Here is a 15,868-nt window from a genome sequence, read left to right as displayed (position 1 = left end):
ACATCCCTGCCTCTTTGAAACTCAACTTGTCCTCAAGTTGGATTGGTTGAATAATTCATTACGATAACATTGTCAGCATCGGTCCTTTCAAAAAGTAGTAATTGACCTATTCTTTGGCACCGATGACCTGGCTTATAAACTTGGTCACAACTAAAACATAAACCTTGCTTGCACTTTTCTTCTTGCTCGAACCTAGACATCCGACGAACAAGAGTTGTAGTGGAAGTAGTTTCCGTAGTGGATGCTAATGCACTTTTGGGAGACTCTTGCAGTTTTAACACATAATGTTGCATTGATGGAATCCTCTTGAAGAAGTGCCAATTCAAAAGCCTCTGATAAGCTTCCAGGTCGACGCATCTGAACACCCGCTCTTATATCTTCGCGAAGTGCAAAAAGAAATATACTAATTTGATGCTCCTCGGCTAACCCATGAACAAAATTCAATAACTTTTCAAACCCAGTAATAAGGTTGCGAACAATATCTTTTTGTGACATCTTGGATAAAGTATTGCATGCATCAATATGTTTTTGATTAGCAAAACGAGAACGAAGTATACGCGAAAATTGTTCCCATGTTAATTCTCCAAGAGAAGTTTTGATCCATCAGTACCATGCGTTTGCATCATCATCAAGATGTGCAACAGCTAAAGTAACCTTTTGAACATCATTTGCACCATGAGGAGAAAAATATTGTTCGGATTTAAAAATCCATCCTTCAGGATCATCATCATTAAAAACCGGAAACTTAAGATTAATCGTACTTCCTCGTATGGTAGGACCAGCTCCAGCATCAGCTTTTGGATTGCGACGACCATTAAGGTCATGTCGATCATTGCCACCACCATTGTTGCCACCATTAGGACGTCCGTTATTTTCATTCAGAATATGGTTTCCAGTAGCATCATTACCCTGATTAGGTCGCCCCTGTTGAATAAGGGTCTCCAAAAGACGATTCATAGCTGTACGTCCTTCTTCCAATTGAGTTAGCAGCGTAGTCTGCATAGTATTTTGAGACGTCACTAAAGTCTCAAACCATGTAGTCATAGTTGTACGGTCTGCTCGCATCTCTTGGATAATTGTATCCAAGGAAGAACTCAAAGTGTCGAGGAGATCAGCCAAGTTTGCATTGGTCATCGTCATCGTGTCTGTTGTTGATGGAGATAATAGGGCAGCGGAAGATCGGATAGAAAGAACCGGATCTTGATGCCAGATGTTGAGAACCAATAACCAAAAAGATAAAAATCCTTTGATTGGGGATTAGCCACCGATTGACAAACCTAAAAACTCTGATTATATTTCTTTGATGAGTAAAACCTAAAACAAACTAGCATATTTATAGTAAACAGAACTTGCAAAACAAGAAAGGGAATCCTAAAATAACTAAAATCTTAGATGGAAAATCCATAAAACTTCTCAAAATATCTATCTAAACAAATAAGGTAAGTTCTAATCTGATTTGGGATCAGTATCCCAACAGCTTTAAAGTTGAAGACGCAAGGCAAAGGGAGGAAGGTGATTAGCTGGTCATGAAGATGGAACTGCGGATTATGGGATGGAATCAGGAAAGGAAGAAGATGTTTATTGCTACAACCGGTTAAGAATCCAGTTTGAAGGCTCGTCATTTTGTGATAATTTTACAGCAACAACAACAAAAGATGATTGGTGGTTTGTCATGGATCAGTAAACGTGGGTTGGTGTCAGTTCATATTGTGGGTTTTGGTGTCTCGGCTATGAAAAGTATTTAGAAGGTTAGGGAATAGTAGTGCCGAGCTGGTGCAGTTGGTGTTGTGGCTAGAGTTTTGGACGGAGTTGGTGCTGCAGTTCAGAAGATATTTGATATTGTGTCTCATTTGGAATTTTAGTTCAAAATATGGAAACAAAATCTCTTGATATGAATGAGTACGAAATGGATTTGGAGTACGGTGGTGTCAGAAGGGATGATGTGGCATGGTCTCATTGGCTGGCAATATATTTGTGACGTGAGAAAGAAAAGAAATAAAAAGAACCGAAATCTTCAAAAAAAAAAGGGGGGTCCGCCATAGTGCCGCAACTAAAGAAGGGTTTTGAAGTTTTGTTTTCGATTCTTCGTTTTTCATTAGCTAGGGTTTGATTTATTTATATTGATTTATGATTTTTGAGAAAACCATGTCTAGCTAATCCATGTTAGGGTGAAAGAATAAATTTGTAGATGATTTATTTTGTGTTCTTTAATAAAGTCTCTACTAATTGAACTTATTGATAATGTTTGTGATTCTCTTTCAATGTTTTACCTTCTAACTATATTTTTCATGTTATATGTCATGTATAGTTCATAGTAGAAGAACCCATTGAACCTTTGCAATAATTGAAGTTCAGTTATTCTTTATATGTGCTAGTAGTATTATATCACTATACCAAATTCCCGGATTAGTAACAGAAATTCTTAACGGATTACAAATTGTCGTACGAAAAATTTGTAACAGGTAAAGGCCGTTATGAAAGTTTTTTATAGACATGCCAGCCACACGCTTCGTCACACCTGGAGAGTCTGTGAGTGTGCCATTCACAAGCGTACCATTTTGTTTCCACCAAAGATAATTAACATTCGAGGATATTTCCCCCCATGCGTGTGCCATTCACATGCGTGATTTCAGTATAACCTAATAAAACTAGATCGAAAATTTTCATTTTTCATCTCTTTTTTCTCTCTTCTGCTCTCAGCCTCTCTTCTTTTTCTCTCCACCGATGAAACCAGATCGAATTTCTGCTCTCAGCCTCTCAGCCGATGAAACCAGATCGAGTTTGATCAAATTTCTGCTCTCAGCATCTTTTCTACTTTGTTTAATTTAGTTATCTATTTTTGGTTTTGTTTTAGGGTTTCAAAATGATCTTCTCCGCGTTTAAGACCAGCAGATTTCTTCTTCTCCGCGTTTAAGACCGGAAAATTTCTTCTTCTCCGCGTTTCTGCATGAGTACGTAAATTATACTCTGATTTTTCATAGTATTAAGTGTGTTTATTTGAAAAAAATGCAGATTACGGTTTATGCGTGGAATTTGAAATTTTAGGTTTATCGATTCCCAATTTTGAAGGTTTTACCATAGAATTGAAGGTTTAACTTTGATGGGTTTGTTTTTGATTGATGTAAACTTTAATTTTTTTTTCCCCATCACATTTAATTGTTTTTAATTGTATTGAATTTTTCATATAATTGCAGTGCAATAATATTAGGTAATCCCCAACTGAGTCTGATTTAAGCCTAGAATCGAGGAAGATATGAGTTTGGCGGGATTTGGTTGTATTTGTGAAGCTTTCTGTTGATGCTGGATTTAACGAGTGAAGAATAAGCTCTTCAAAAAGAAGAGGTTTTGAGTCACATCAATCAGGTAAATATGAATCTAACTTGAATTTGGTTTAGGTGGTTTTTGTGATACCGTTAGTGCATAGGACTCTAATTTTGAATGTTTTATTTAGTTATCGGACTAGTTTCAGGCGATTGACACGGAGAGTCCAAATGGTTTGATGATTAACTGTAGTTTGATTCATTCTTCTTGGGATCTAGAATAAGGGTTTATTGAAGAAGCCTTAACTAGGTTATGAAACAAACACTACATCAAAGAGAATTTTACGTAATCCAATTGGGTTGGTTAAAAGGAACTATGGTCTCTGTTTGCTCCATCTATTACCCCAGTAATGAATGAAGTTGGGTCTCTGATAATATCAGCTAACTCATATCATCATCATTGTAGATATTCTGGGTTATTGAGGATCTGTATGATGAGCTTGTTATGTGAACTTAAAGCAGTATGTGGATCCGATGATTCAATGGAACTATATCTTCCAACACTAAGTGATTTACCTGCACCCTTTACTCCTGCATTAGAACTTGAATTTGATGTATTTGACTTTGGTCAGCGGGCTCTCAATGTGCTCGAAAGGATGTACCCTGAACACGAAAACCTTCGGGATAAGGTATGGGTTTCTTCTTCTGTGTCTCATGTTTATTAGTTAGTTTTTTTTAACTATTTGTTGTTTTTTCCCGAGAAAGTCAAGCTTGATTCTTTTGTTTACTGGTGATCTCAGAAATTAAATGTTTCAAACTCGTCGTCATCTAAATAGCTGGGATGTCACTGTGGATGGTAGCACATGGTGCTCAGCGAGTGATGATGATACACAATCACCCATGGAGTGTACTTTTCAGATTTGGGTTTCTTGTTCAATTGATTATGAGATTTGGGGTTCTGATTTAGGTCATTTTATTCAGATTTCTTTTCCGATTGGAATGAAGTTGATAAGTTCGCTGAGAACCCACAAGGGGTTGGGATTGATTCTTGATAGACACATTTTTGTGTCTGATATAATCTCAATTGTATATATTGTTAGTGCTCGATTTTGTATTTATTATGGCTTTTTGTGTCTTTATAGGTGTTTTTAAAGAAATAAGCTTTTGCGGGAAAATTGGCTCGAAAAGTGGTACTTGCGCTCGTGAGAGAAAATCACTAAAGGCACCCCTTATTTGGATAAGGGGCACTCATCCTCTTTGTTTGAAATTTAAATTTTGGCGGGAAATCAAGTTCAGACACTGACAGATTTGGACTTGAGTTTTGGAGCTGTTGTAGAGAGATTCAATCGCCCAGTTGTATTTATTTAGGACTGTTAATGCTAAACAGGTCCAGTATAAGCCATTACTTCGACTAAATTTGGATAGATATCGGTTGGAAGCAAAACAGGGAAGTAAAGTTACTCGGGTTGTTCGAGTTATTTTTGGGAAGATTTTGTTGGAGAATTTCGAGAGATTTAGATGGAGTTTTTGTCGCAGTTCGATTGGGAATATCCTGTTAGGTTAAAACAGCATAGGTACTTGTCTCGGATTCGAAAAAAGAAAGGAAGAAACGTCACTTGGAAGAAAACAGAGGTGGAGAATATCACGGGTTATTCGGCGTATCTTAGGAAGTTATCTGGTGGATTTGGAGAATATCTTCCCTTGGAGATTTAATTCTATCATTAAAAGAGTCAATACCAACTCAGTTGACGCATAAAAAAAATAATAAAAAGCGAAGAAATCCCGGAACTTGCGGTGGAGGAGAAAGATTTTCTCGGGACATTGTGGCTGTTGTGTATAAATAGGAGGATAGAAGACCTAAACAAAAAAAAAAGAGGAGTTTGGGGCCTTTACGTAGTTTAGAGGAGGCTCTGGTACGAAGAAATCACGCTGCAGAGAAAGTTGCAGCAGCAGGAGGAAGAAGACGAAGCTGAAGAACATTGGACGACCCAAGTCAGTCGCAGAAAAGTGTGGTTTATCCACGACACACATAGTATCGTTCCCAGCAGTCTTATTTCTTCTGTATCGTTAGTAACATTCGATCTTCCACGCATATAAACGTTGCAATTGATCTGTTTTGGTGATTTTCCTTGTACTTCCATCTTTAAACACTCTTTGAGCCATGTTTCTATCTTTTGAGAGTTTGTACGAAATCATGAGCTAAACCCCAACACTGGGATGACGGAGGAAGCCATATTTCATACGTATGGTAATTATATTTAATTCTTTCATGACTTTTTGCATGGATTATTAATTGTTTTATGGTTTTTATTGAACGGTTGTGATTTCAATTGATGGGTTATAGTTAGGTTAAGTCTTTTGATATCCCATGCTTTAGATTTATAGTCGTTGCTTTTCAAAAATCTACCTTGGCAAAGAAACAGAGTCAATATTCTATTTGAGCTATAATTGTCTAGAATAACTATATGAATCGCATGAATGGATTTACTGGTGGAATCCTGAGTCCCAGTCTCTCGTAACATTAAGTGAAACCAAAATTAAGTCTGAAATCAAATCTTTACAAGTCTTTGAACAAATTTCTACTTATCACTTTAAAAACTACATCACTTCTGGTAGTGTTTATGGTGCTGTTCTAACTACTTCTAAGGTAATTTTGATATTTTTTGGTTTTTTGTTTGATTGGAAAGTTAGGTTTTTTAGGTTGAGTTTGTACTTTGCTGCAATGAACTAGAGTTAAAGGAGATATTGATATAATTGTTGTTGGTAGTTGAAGCTAGAATGTTTGAGATAATGGGTTGTCATGGATGTTTGCAGTTGAGGTTAAGAAGTAGAGGGAGTGGTCATTTTTGTGTGGATGATACAGTTGGAAGGGGCTTGATTGAGTCATAAATCAGGTGATACTAAGATTAGCAGAAGGAAAAGCTTGCTGGTAATGGAAGATAAAGTGTGTATGATGATGTTGCAGTTGAGATTTATTAACGTGTAGAGTGTATGGATGCTTAGAATGAATGGGTTGCTTTTGAAATAAGCTGCAGAGCGTAAACATTTCACATACAAATGTAGCCACAATATCCATTGTTCTTTGTATTCTGTTGTTGTTGAGTATGTGAGATGTTTTATACATTTGCAGTCTGATGCTAATTTACAAAACTGAAGTCAGATGTTGAGGAGGAATGCGTGAAACTTGGTCCAATAGAGCTAGGTAAGGTATTCAGAGAATCCTGATTATATTATTCCTAGTTTTCCTATTTGAAATATATCGATGGACATATTTGCAGTCTGATGCTAATTTACAAAGCTGAAGTCAGATGTTGAGGAGGAATGCATGAAACTTGGTCCAATAGAGCTAGGTAAGGTATTCAGAGAATCCTGATTATATTTTTCCTAGTTTTCCTATTTGAAATATATCGATGGACATGATTTAAAATTTAATACAAGAACTATTAGTATAGAACATAGACTGTTCGAAAACTATTGAAAGCATATACGTCGAGTCTTGATTGAGCATCTTTCTCTTTCTCGAAGACAATGTTTCCCAATGTTGATTGTTGGACTAGAAAAATTTACATGTTACTTTTTTGCTTGCAGGTATGCGAGAACCATCCTCAGGGAGTTGTTTCGGTGAGATTCAAAGATGTAGAAAGGATGCTCACAAGTGTATAGATCTAATAAATGGAAGATGGTAAGTACTGGTACTCTTCTGCGTTCAAAATTATTATTATCTGCATGTTTAACTGCTCAACTGGTAATGGATATACGTATTACATCCCTTAAGAATCTAAAGGCATATCATAACACCTGTATATCTTACTTTGGCTGTCTTCCCACTTTTTAAAAATTTCATCCAAAGTCACTTAGTTCAGACCCATTTGCATATTTAGAAGCAAAACCGAAAGATCTGGTTTGCGATTTTTTTTCTGCGATCAGTCAGTCACCATATTAAGAATAGTTATCCATGACTGCCAATGTTTATATACAGCTTGAAAAGTAAGAAATGTGTAGTTTCAATTATCTCTTTCGTATTGTCCTATATGTAATTGTTGTATGCTATCTCTAACCAACTGAATTTGGTTTATGCTGTTGCATTTGCCTAATTTTCTTGTTCAACATCTCTGTTAAAACCGTTGTTAATAGTTTTTGCGTCTGCAGATGAAGTACTGCGTAACTGCTTCTTTCTTGGAAGAGAGAGCTCCTGCAAGATCAGTGGCCATGGATTGAAGATGCGTAGCTGCTGTCGCTTTGGATTCCATTCGCTTCACCAATTCTTCTTCAAATGCAGCAATCTGCGGCATGAGAAGGATGTTATGTGAGTCATGTTTCCGTGCCTATTAGTCTGCGACATGAGAAAACTTAGAAATAGGTTAAGAGCTTAGGAAGTTTTTTAAGTTTATGTGAACTGCATTTTGGAACTTAATAAGTTTTTATGTATTCCCCTTAGAAATGTGATACTTAACAAAAAAGTTTTGTACTTAGAAAAATTTGAGTTCTTTTTTGATATGAATGTGATATGAATTGATTGAAGATATTATTGTTGAATGGATTGAAAGGTGTATCCAGGATGTTTGGATTTCCGGTTGAAAATGAACTGCAAGTCAATATTGACTTGGTCAACCAATTTGACAGGGTCAATGTTGACTGGCAGTAATTTTTTTGTCGTTACGAAGAATTTGTAACGGCTCAGGTGTTACAACAGTCAGGTTACAAAAATTTCGTAACGGCTGTCGCCTATTACGACTCGCTATGTAGTAACGACTTGTGCATGTTCGTAACTACTGCATTGCAGCTACAAAAAAATGTAATACCCCTTTTTGAAACAGGTGAAGCCGTTACAACCCTTTTTAGTAACGGCTTGTTTCTGTTTCTAATCCTAGAATTTGGTGTAACGTATATGAAGTTCAGTTATTGTAAAACTGCTTAAGGATTTGGATCTGTGACTTGTATCTAGAAACCTATTTATTAAGGTTTCCTCTTCTGTAATCAAACTAATGAAGAAATAAGATGTTTTTTATGTTAGTATGTAGTGTAATAGTAGTTTAGTTTTGGTTAAGAAGCCAAATCCTAGCAATTGGTATCAGAGCACTTTCGTGGCACCAATAATGAAGTCTGTACAATTTGGTTGTATGGAGAATTCATCATCTACAACAGAAGAAAGCAAGCAGGATGATGGAAAAGATGATCCGAAACCCTTCGTGGCTTCTCTCAAAGCGGTTGTACGGTGTATACAAACAAAATTAGATCAGTTACTCATTCCACCACAACCACCACCACCACCTTATGCCCCACCACAACCTCAAACACCACCTTATCAACCAAAACCGTTATATTACTCCCACAAAAACTGCCAGTACTTCCGCTTTATCCTCTGCAACAATCACCAATTAATCCACCGCCGCAACTGCCCCTTTATCCTCCTCAACAACCACCATTTAATCCACCAAATCAACAACATAATTATCTATCACCACAATAACCATTATATATACCATATCAACCACCGCTGCCACCACAATTTCAAGTTGATCAACCCAACTTTACTGGTCTTCGGAGTCGTTGTCGGCTTAATTTTCCGGAGTGTGATGGTACTGACCCTCGAGGATGGGTGTTTGAGGATGATCAATACAAAATTTTGAACGGAATTCTAGATGAGAATATGGTACACTTAACTTCTGGTCACTTGATAGGGGATTCCATTCCATGCTATCGATGGTTAATCAAAATAATTGGCTTTCCAACGGAAACTGTCTGCGAATATAAAACCATATTTGAGCGACTTGTAAATCGTTGTTACGCCTTACCAAAAAAAAATGTAATACGCTGTTTTGTTTCTGGTCTACGGGAAGATATCAAAGCAGGTGTAAATTTGTTATCTCCTCATTCACTAAATCAAGCATATGTTATGGTAGAGAGACAAGAAGATGCTCTTGGAACATTAAAATATGCAATTTCCAAAAATGCAAAATTCCTTCACCACTCATCAAATCAAACCAAGCATTACCTACAAAAACTACCCTTGCATTGCCTGTACCACCTACTAACCATTCGAAAATTCCTAAATCACCAACTTCGGGAACCCGCCGTTTGAGTATTGCTAAGCAACTTGAAAGACGAGCGAAAAATTTGTGTTTCAACTGTGATGAACAATTTAAACCGGATCATCGATGTAAGAAACCTCAACTGTTATTGTTAGAGATGGATGAAACTGCTGGAAATTGTTTTACAACTACTGAAGAAGAATTTGATGATCAATCTCCAATTGAAATAACGTTTAATGCAATGACGTGAACCCACCAATCTGGAATCATGAAACTCTCTGGAAGTGTTTATAACCATCAGTATTAGTGGACTCTGGATCCACTCATAATTTTCTTCATCCTCGAGTTGGAGAGATATGCGGGTTGGTTGTTGTTGATTCTGAATCTATAAGTGTTCTGGTAGCAAATGGGAGCAAAGTACGCTCTTCTAAGGTGCACTTGTCTATCCAAGGTCATACTTTTATTTTAAACTTTTATATTCTTCCTCTTTGTGGGTACGAAGTATTTTTGGGAACAGAATGGCTTCAAAAGATGGGAGTCGTTAATTGGGATTTTAAGAATTTAACTATGGCCTTTACTGTGGATGCACAACCAATCACTTTAAAAGGAAAAACAACATTGGCTCCTGTACCTGAAGGAAGTGACTTCCGACATTTTTTTTCACAACAAGGAAATGGGTCATATGATTGCTACTTGGATTCTTGTGCTCGAGTGGAACCTCACATATATACGTCAGTTCTATCATTATCATTGGAACCATGTTCAGATTTGTTTGAAGCTCCAACTAATACTGCAGATGAATTGTTGGATGAGTTAAATGCTTATGTTGCATTTTCCAAGTTAGATCTTAGATCCAGGTATCACCAGATTAGAGTCGTTAGTTACGAGTTTCTTGTGATGCCCTTTGGTGGATGGGGAAAAACGGTTTGCTGGTTTTTTAGGGAAGTGAAGAGTCGAGCGTGTTGTCGAGACTCCTCGACCGAGCAAACTTCTGAACCTCACACATATGCACTGCAAAGGAAGTGCTTAGATTCGAGAGATCAATCTGTAGGACTCTGGCCTAAACCAAGTCAATGGCCGTTCCAGAATCAATTCGGTCGCAAAGAGGGAGATGGGTTGATACGTAGTAGGAAAGCTGAGAATTGTGTGGAATCAATGATGATCAAGGATTGTGGATGTGTTGAAGGTTTCTGCAATAATGATGAACTGTTGAGTTCGAATAAGTTCTGTAGATTGATGAATTCCTGAGAGTAATTGCTCGAGAAATTCTATGTCGACAATTGCTGATGATAGTCATCATTCGTTGTCTTCAATCATGGATTCAGAGACTTATTTATATTGTCAGAGACGTGAACACCTTGATCCCTGTAAGTGTGACGGTTTCTTGAGTGAAAGAGTGGGAAAGTGAGAGATCGTGGTGAAACCAGTTCCAGATTGTGCAGAGACTTGGTTGATCATTCACCCACTACTTTACTAACTCCTTAAACCGTTGACACGACTTACTCACATTTCTCGTCGTGGATGAATCCACGTGATGTAGGCCGCCATACCAAAACCCTAATTGATATCCTCTAATGTGACGTGATTGATGGCTCACGAATCGTGGAGTCTGCATGAAAGACGTGTATTTAATTAGTCACATTGACTGACTTAGACAATAAGTCTAAGTTTTGTTGAATTGAGAATGAATGACGAATTGCTCAGTGGAACATTCGAGTAACTGAGCAAGTATTGCTCGATGAATTACTGGATATCGATGGTTGGTTCAATATTCGAGCAATTGAGCAAGTATTGCGAATTACTGAATATTGATAGTTGGGAAATTGAGCAAGCATTGCTCAATTCAACGAATTACTGAATATTGATAATTAGATCAATATTCGAGCAATTGAGCAATTGCTCAATTCGACGGATTACTGATAAATTAATGAATATTGATAGTTGGGCAATTGAGAAAGTATTGCCCAATTCGACGAAAAAACTGAATATTGATAATTCGATCAATAGTCGAGCAATTGAGCAATTGCCCGGATTACTGATAAATTACTGAATATTGATAGTTGGATCAATATTTGAGCAATTGAGCAAGTATTGCTCAATTCGACGAATTATTTATTGGTGACGTGACCCAATAAAATATTAATTAAAATACTGGTAGATTACTGAATATTATATAATTAATCCGCATGTCGTTTGTTGGATCAACATAAATTTATTTAGTGTTTGAACTTGCTCAGAATGATGATTTGTTGAGCGTTTGCTCGAAAACCCTAATTTTGAGCAATTGCTCATTAGTTGACGAATTGCTGAAAATAGGTCATGAGCGAAGGAGGGACCGACCACATGGGACTATGTACGTCCATGTGATGCTCAATTGAACGAGTGAGCGTACACCAGGGTCCTGGGTTGACCGGTTGGTGAAGGAATGACGATTAAATGTTGGTTTCATCATTTATTGAAATAGTGCTCGATTGAGCATTAGGTGATAAAAACCTAATTATAGGAAAGTGAGGGACCGACCAAGGTGGCATGAGACCGGCCCTCGGTGGTCATAGGCGTTTGCGCAAACACTGAGTTAGTTGTGAAGAGTTTGGACCCAATATGAGCGATTGCACAAATTAGGTCAAAAGTGTGAAAACGTTTGGGACCGGCTTGTTGCAAGCCTTAGAGCCGCCCTTGGTCGGTCAAGGGAGCATGCCCGTGTCTCCATAATGCCCATGTCTCAGTTATGAGAGTTTCAGCATTTTCTAATGTGCGTTTGAGCAATATTTCGGATTTTTAGAAGAGTTCGATCTTTGCCTGAAATCCTCGATTTTGCTCAAATGAGCAAGTATGCTCGTTTGATCAATATTTTGTGAATATTAAAGTAATAATATTTTAATATATTTTTTGTGAGTAGCCTAGTCGGTCGTGTGACCATGTTGACTTTTGGCTTTTTCATGGTTTGCGCAATATTTGAGAAAATATGGAGAAACCATGATTTTTGCTAAAACTGGGGAGTTTCACAAGATGAGAAAAATAACAATTTATGAAAGATTAGGGATTGCAAGGTGTGGGACCGGCCACGGATAGGGCATGGATGGCCGGCTATGTTGCCCGGTCCAGCAACACCTTTCCTTATTTTTATTATTATTTTTCGTGAAACTACACAAAATTGGGGAAACCACAAAATATGAAGAAACCATGAGTTTTGCTCAAACAAGGAAAGTTGCTGAGATGGAGGAGTCTTCATGAGTTTATGAAAACAACAAAAATAAGGAAAAATAATGGAGGAAGCATGGGACCGGCTAGGGCACGGCCAGAATATTATTATTATTATTATTATTTTCTTTCTCCTGTTTTGTGCAGGATTCCTCATTTGTCCATATTTTGGATGCGCGTTCGCGCATTTGGGTACTCGTTCGTGCATCATTGTCGAGTACACTTGCACTATTTAATGGGGCTTATTCAGTGGTAGTCCAGATACCCGATTGTTGAGTATTTATTACTAATTTATGAAATTCAGTGGAGAATGATTCACGAAACTGAGTAATAAAAGTGAGTAATTTTTTATCATCAATTCATAGGATCAGCCGTGGATTCGACCATGAATTCGGAATAATTAAATAGGTATTACCATTCCATGGGATCGTGGATTCGACCATGAAATCGGAGTAATAAAATAAGTGGTGATATTACCATTTCATGAGACCAGCCATGGGTTCGACCATGAAATCGGAGTAATATCTATTACCATTTCATGAGCTCAGCCGTGGATTCGATCATGAAATCAGAGTAATACATTTATCTATTACCATTTCGATCATGAAATAGGAGTGATGAGATAATATAGATTATCTTCTAGGAATTCAGTGGTGAATGTCACGATGGAATTTAATCTCTTGCATATAGTCAGTGAATCAGCGAGTGTTGCCGATGTCCTGAAGACGTTACTGCTCTCAATCTTACGGAGAACCGTTTGGATATATACATGACCTCTCTCATGTAGTCAGGGAACATTGAGTATCACCGACGTCCTGAAGGCGTTATTGCTCTCAATCTACGGAGAACCGCCCAATTATGTTATTCTACATAGAGGGAACGACGAAATGCCAGGGATCGAACGCTCAGCTAGTGGAGGATTTTAGAAAGGCATATTCACCGTGGCTTCGTAAAATATGAATTGTCGCTTGTTTGAAAGCCGTGTCAGAAACATGCATCGTGGTTTTACGGTTTTTCCCTTTGTTGAAAATCCACCATCTACATTAAGTCCCCTTCTTAGTGAGGGACTCTCATGTTCCGTAGTAAGCATTAAATGGTGATTTTCAGTCGACGAGATCAGTGGTCGAACTCGGTCTACAAAGGTATTTTCAGAATCCTCGATTTGCTCCAATGGTGTCATGTACGAGCAAATGTTCGGGTGAGGACCCTGATGGTGTGATAAAGCGTGATTCTGTGAGCATGGAGAGATGAAGTATCGCTGATTTGGTCGGTCCAAAGGCTAGTTTTGGTCGATTTAGGATTTATGGACCCAAGCCCAAAAAAGGAAACCCGTGTTTTAAGAACAGACGTTCGTTCGTTAGTTTGAGAAACAAACAAAATAAACCTGAGTCTAATGACATAAAATTTTGTCTATAAGCTTTCACGAAACCAAAATTGTTTATGTGAGATTTCATAAAAGGGAATAAACTCTCATTTCAAAGGTGGATGCTCATACGAGAGATTTTTTTTTTTTTTTTTGAATAGACGTGCGTCTGTTAGTAATAAAATTTTGTTTATGAGCTTCCATAAAAAATTTATCTTCGAGCTTTCAGAAATCTTTTGAAAATATACTCTCGTTTCAAAGATGAATGCTCGTGAGAGGGAGCAAAATATATATATATATATATATATATATTTTCAAAGTTACGTGAGTTTCACGTTAAAATATATTTTTTTTAAAATCAATGTTTTGATTTTGAACAATTGTTGAAAGTAGAAAATTATTCACGGTGAAATAATATTGGTATGTGAGTTTTCGCAATTGTAGAATGACTCTGTCCAATTTTTGAAAAACCAGTGAATGTTCACACAGTGAAAATTTATGTGAAATCAAATTTTGATTTTCAGCGATTGATGAAGGCAAACAATTGTATATGTGATGAAATAAGGTATATATGAGTTTGGTGATTTTATAGTGTATGCACACATGTAGAAAATCAGTGAATGTTCACATGAAAGGTTATATGAATATTCACAGTTTCATGAAAAGTCAGGTGTTGACTTTAAATAATGAATTTTGCTCGTCTTGGCAAGTGAAGAAGCGAGCAAGTTTTTCGAGGTTTTTATGTTATTATCACTAAGTTCGTGAAACCGTAAATAGGTAAGAGTTCAGGATTACCATTTTAACGCGTATTGTTATTTGTATATCCATGACTCCTTGTCTTTCGCCTCATTTAGTGGTGACTTCTTGTTACAAACACTCTTCAGGATCTTTCGGGGAAAGCTCCAGAAATATCAAGTCAAAGATGAAGACTTCTGCAGGCCGAGGTGAATCAACCTTTCAGAGACGTTGGAAATCTGATGCATTGTGTGTCTCTCAATCATCTGGGAGTTGTTCGTGCTAAAATATATGTTTTCTTGGTATTAGCAGGTGCGGAGAGAAAGCAGAGACGTGATGAAATGTCATAGAAAAAAAAAAGAGCTGAAGATGAAAAGCTCATATCTCATCAGCAGAAACACTGTGAACTTCAGTAAGTGAGACTATCAGTTGAAGATGAAGTGCGACCTTGCGTTGATGGCGTATCTCCTGACGTGGATGAATGAAGAATTTCGTTATAATTCGTCATTAGGAAATTCAGAAGTTAGGTCTTCATTGAAATTGTTGTAGAATCTTCGTCCGGTGTCGAATTTTCGCGATCTACCCATGTATCCTCATTCCCAGAAAATTTCCAAGATTTAGCCAAGAAGCTTTTCGTATTTTGAGCACGTTTAAGGGCTGAAATTAGTGAAACAGTAAACTTCCAGGAAATTTTCAGCTGTCATGCAGTCCAAAGTTTTGGACACATCTTTTTGCTCGTTTCTCCAATTTCTGTGAATTTTTGATATGTTGTAGAGGGCATCCATACGAAGAGAATGGTATATGACTCATCTATAGATTCATCACCAATTTCTCCCATATTGCTGCTTTGTGCGGTACAGTAAAAAATCATCTTAGACGAGCTTGTTGTAAAACACTCATGTTGTGTCTTTAGACCATTCGCTTGTGTCTTGAAAGGTTAATGAACGATTTTAATGTTATTGATTCATTTGAGATCAGGACCCCTTGATTGATACATGAGCATGGTGTTTGCAGTGCCATCTTGTTTATGTCAGTCATAGAAACATCACTTCTGAAACCCTGGTCACGGGATCATAATTGAGGTTGCTCTCAAGAGGGGATGATGTAATGACCATGGTGGCATGTCCAGATGGTAGCATTCCTTTTACAATCATTGATTAGCACTGGGGAGCCCGAAACCACGATTCTTGGACTGTAAAATTGATCGTCATGATCAGTGGACCGTCAGTCCCCGGTATTTTGTTGAATCTCTCTCTTTTGTTTTCCCTTGTTCTGGC

At 37.4% G+C, this 15,868-nt stretch overlaps 1 long non-coding RNA gene across 1 annotated transcript; it reads left to right on the top strand.

The window, feature by feature from the left end:
- The first annotated feature begins 2,679 nt into the window (after positions 1–2,679).
- Positions 2,680–5,154, top strand: LOC113276524. Its single transcript, XR_003324445.1, has 4 exons — positions 2,680–2,951; positions 3,195–3,363; positions 3,727–3,949; positions 4,061–5,154. It is a non-coding gene; the product is annotated as an uncharacterized LOC113276524 (long non-coding RNA).
- Positions 5,155–15,868: the final 10,714 nt, after the last annotated feature.

Source organism: Papaver somniferum, chromosome 4 (genome assembly GCF_003573695.1).
Source record: "Papaver somniferum cultivar HN1 chromosome 4, ASM357369v1, whole genome shotgun sequence".
Classification (NCBI taxonomy): Eukaryota; Viridiplantae; Streptophyta; class Magnoliopsida; order Ranunculales; family Papaveraceae; genus Papaver; species Papaver somniferum.
The sequence above is the reverse complement of the archived record's forward strand: the minus strand, read 5'-3'. Positions and strand labels throughout refer to the sequence as shown.